The sequence below is a fragment of the Triticum dicoccoides genome, chromosome 2A, assembly GCF_002162155.2.
Source record: "Triticum dicoccoides isolate Atlit2015 ecotype Zavitan chromosome 2A, WEW_v2.0, whole genome shotgun sequence".
Lineage (NCBI taxonomy): Eukaryota > Viridiplantae > Streptophyta > Magnoliopsida > Poales > Poaceae > Triticum > Triticum dicoccoides.
This window is the reverse complement of record NC_041382.1, coordinates 393,568,553-393,572,869: the sequence shown is the minus strand read 5'-3', so window position 1 is coordinate 393,572,869 and position 4,317 is coordinate 393,568,553.

The window sequence follows — 4,317 nt, the reverse complement described above, 5'->3', positions numbered from 1 at the left end:
AAAAAAATACAGAGCTATATGCTAACATAGTGAACGCATAATCCCTCGGTATAGAGAGTTCGAGTGAGAGGGGAGGCCCATGAGAGATAGTAGAGAGAGAGAAAGAGCTAGTCCCTTCGTTCGATAATGTAGTGCCTACATTTTTTAAAAGTCAAACTTTTGAAACTTTGACCAAGTTTATAAAGAAATTACTTACATCTACAATACCAAAGATAAATGATAGTATGAAGTAAGTACATGTTGTGATGAATCTAATGATCGTCCCAGATGTAAATGTTTTTCTCCACATATACCTGGTCAAACTTTTCTGAGGTTTGACTTTTCAAAACATCCATATGCTTATGGATGTGAGAGAGTACATAACTAGAGAGAGAGAGAGAAATAGAAAGAGTGATTGGAAAACGTGTGTGTGCGTGTGTGAAAGAGACATGGACAACACACGATAAAAGTAGAGAAAAAGCGTGTGTGTCTTATGCAAACATATCACGCATGCATCTTCAATAGCAGAAGCGACGTGAGGAGATAGTGTGTGGTTGTTTGCAACCAAGATAGAAAGACCCCTAGCACGTGGCCAAGAGAGGTCTGTCAAACAAGGGAGAGAGGTCGAGAGAGATGTATGGAGAAAATGTAGAAATGGGGAGGAGAGAGTGTATGTTTGTGATAGAGAGGTCCCCTAGAGATCGCGATGGGACTAGATGGGTGGGAGATCGAGTGACAAGGTGTGTGCACGATAGAAGATACCCCGAGAGATATCGAGATAGACGTATGGATGGAAGGAGACAATACATGTGTTCCTAATGGCTAGTGAGAGATAGTCATACTTAGGTGGGGAGTGTGTGCGCCTATGATGGAGTGAGGGATTATGGTACTTAGGGGGGGTACGTGTCACATAGAGAGAAAACAAGGGCGGAGGGTGTTAGATGGGTCTATGTAGCGCGAGCGAGATATGTGTATGTGCGAATCAGGGAGATATAAAGTTTGAAAGAGATAGAGGAGCCCCTATACGGCTGAGTGGTGCGTCAGATAGCTGAGAGGGGGAAAGAGATATTCCATCCACTCGATAATGCAGTGCATATAATTTTTTTAGAAGTCGAACTTTGGAAACTTTGACCAGGTTTACGCAAATATTATTTATATCTACAATACCAAAGATACATCATACGAAACTACATCTCATGATGAATCTAATGATATAGGTTTTCCATTCTATATGTAAATGTTTTTCTCCACGTACATGGTCAAATTTTGTGATATTTGACTTTTCAATAAATCTATATGCTATGGACCGAAGAGAGTGCCTAAGTCAAGAGAGATCAAGTGCGTGTGAAGGAGAATGAGTGAGTGTGCAAAAAGAGTATGTGAGTGAAAGAGAAAGGGACAACAAACAATAAATTAGAGAGTGTGTGTGTGTGTTCGTTTCTTATGCAAACATATCACGCATGAATCTCCGAGATAGAAAAGCAAGGTGAGGAGATACACGAAGATAGCTAGTGCATGATTGTTTGCAACAGAGAGAGACACCCCTATAGAACGTGTCAAATAGTGGTCTGGCCAACAAGGAACAAATGTTGAGAGGGACACATGGAGAAGATGGACGCATGGGGAGGGAGAGAGGGTGTGTTTGTGATAGAGAGAACCCCTCGAGATCGTGAGGGGACTATATGGGTGGGAGATCGAGGGACGAGGTGCGTGTGCGATCGAAAGATGCCCCGAGAGAAATCGAGATAGACCATGCACATGTTTGTGATGGAGACTAAGAATTAGCTCGTCATATACATATTGGGGTACTGCGTGTGCCTACAATTGAGTGAGAGACCATCATACTTGGCTAGGCGTGAGATTGTATGTGTGTGCGTGTGAGATGGAGAGAGAACGAGGGAGAGAGACAGAGTTTTAGATGGGTCTATCGAGTGTGAGTGGGATATGCATGTGTATGTGTGACCCAGGGAGATGGAGAGTTTGAGAGAGAGAGAGGGAAGAGCTCCGAGACGACAGAGTGGAGTGTGAGAAAGTTACGAGAAATGAGCCAAAAAATTTGTGTAGGTACGATGAGTGCACCCATGATATTTAGCTTGGACTAGAGAATCATACATAGTGTGCGAGAGAGACCTATACATGGAGTGTGCATGCGAACTAGAAAGACACCGCCCCACACACACACAAAGAGAGAGATGGAGAGAAAGGGAGAGGGACCAACAAGGTTTGTGTTTGGATGTGTGCGATAGAATTGAAGATTGTCAGAGAGAGAGAGAGAGAGAGAGTGTGTGTGTGTGTGTGTGTGTTCGTTTCTTATGCAGACATATCACGCATGCATCTCCGAGATAGAAAAGCAAGGTGAGGAGATACACGAAGATAGCTAGTGCATGATTGTTTGCAACAGAGAGAGACACCCCTATAGAACATGTCAAATAGTGGTCTGGCCAACAAGGAACAAATGTTGAGAGGGATGCATGGTGAGGGAGAGAGGGTGTGTTTATGATAGAGAGAACCCCTCGAGATCGTGAGGGGACTATATGGGTGGGAGATCGAGGGACGAGGTGCGTGTGCGATAGAAAGATGCCCCGAGAGAAATCGAGATATACCATGCACATGTTTGTGATGGAGACTAAGAATCAGCTCGTCATATACATATTGGGGGACTGCGTGTGACTACAATTGAGTGAGAGACCATCATACTTGGCTAGGCATGAGATTGTATGTGTGTGCGTGTGAGATGGAGAGAGAACGAGGGAGAGAGACAGAGTTTTAGATGGGTCTATCGAGTGTGAGTGGGATATGCATGTGTATGTGTGACACAGGGAGATGGAGAGTTTGAGAGAGAGAGGGAAGAGCTCCGAGACAACAGGGTGGAGCGTGAGAAAGTTACGAGCAATGAGCTAGAGAATTTGTGTGTGTACGATGAGTGCACCCAAGATATTTAGCTTGGACTAGAGAATCAAACATAGTGTGCGAGAGAGACCTATACATGGAGTGTGCATGCGAACTAGAAAGACCCCTCCCCCCCGACACACACACACACAAAGAGAGATAGAGAGAGAGAGAGAGAGAGAGAGACAGAGAACAAACGATAAATTGCAGAGAGAGAGAGAGAGTGTGTGTGTGTGTGTGTGTGTGTTCGTTTCTTATGCAGACATATCACGCATGCATCTCCGAGATAGAAAAGCAAGGTGAGGAGATACACGAAGATAGCTAGTGCATGATTGTTTGCAACAGAGAGAGACACCCCTATAGAACATGTCAAATAGTGGTCTGGCCAACAAGGAACAAATGTTGAGAGGGATGCATGGGGAGGGAGAGAGGGTGTGTTTGTGATAGAGAGAACCCCTCGAGATCGTGAGGGGACTATATGGGTGGGAGATCGAGGGACGAGGTGCGTGTGCGATAGAAAGATGCCCCGAGAGAAATCGAGATATACCATGCACATGTTTGTGATGGAGACTAAGAATCAGCTCGTCATATACATATTGGGGGACTGCGTGTGCCTACAATTGAGTGAGAGACCATCATACTTGGCTAGGCGTGAGATTGTATGTGTGTGCGTGTGAGATGGAGAGAGAACGAGGGAGAGAGACAGAGTTTTAGATGGGTCTATCGAGTGTGAGTGGGATATGCATGTGTATGTGTGACCCAGGGAGATGGAGAGTTTGAGAGAGAGAGGGAAGAGCTCCGAGACAACAGAGTGGAGCGTGAGAAAGTTACGAGCAATGAGCCAGAGAATTTGTGTGTGTACGATGAGTGCACCCAAGATATTTAGCTTGGACTAGAGAATCAAACATAGTGTGCGAGAGAGACCTATACATGGAGTGTGCATGCGAACTAGAAAGACCCCTCCCCCCCGACACACACACACACAAAGAGAGAGAGAGAGACAGAGAGACAGAGAACAAACGATAAATTGCAGAGAGAGAGAGAGAGAGTGTGTGTGTGTGTGTGTGTGTTCGTTTCTTATGCAGACATATCACGCATGCATCTCCGAGATAGAAAAGCAAGGTGAGGAGATACACGAAGATAGCTAGTGCATGATTGTTTGCAACAGAGAGAGACACCCCTATAGAACATGTCAAATAGTGGTCTGGCCAACAAGGAACAAATGTTGAGAGGGATGCATGGGGAGGGAGAGAGGGTGTGTTTGTGATAGAGAGAACCCCTCGAGATCGTGAGGGGACTATATGGGTGGGAGATCGAGGGACGAGGTGCGTGTGCGATAGAAAGATGCCCCGAGAGAAATCGAGATATACCATGCACATGTTTGTGATGGAGACTAAGAATCAGCTCGTCATATACATATAGGGGGACTGCGTGTGCCTACAATTGAGT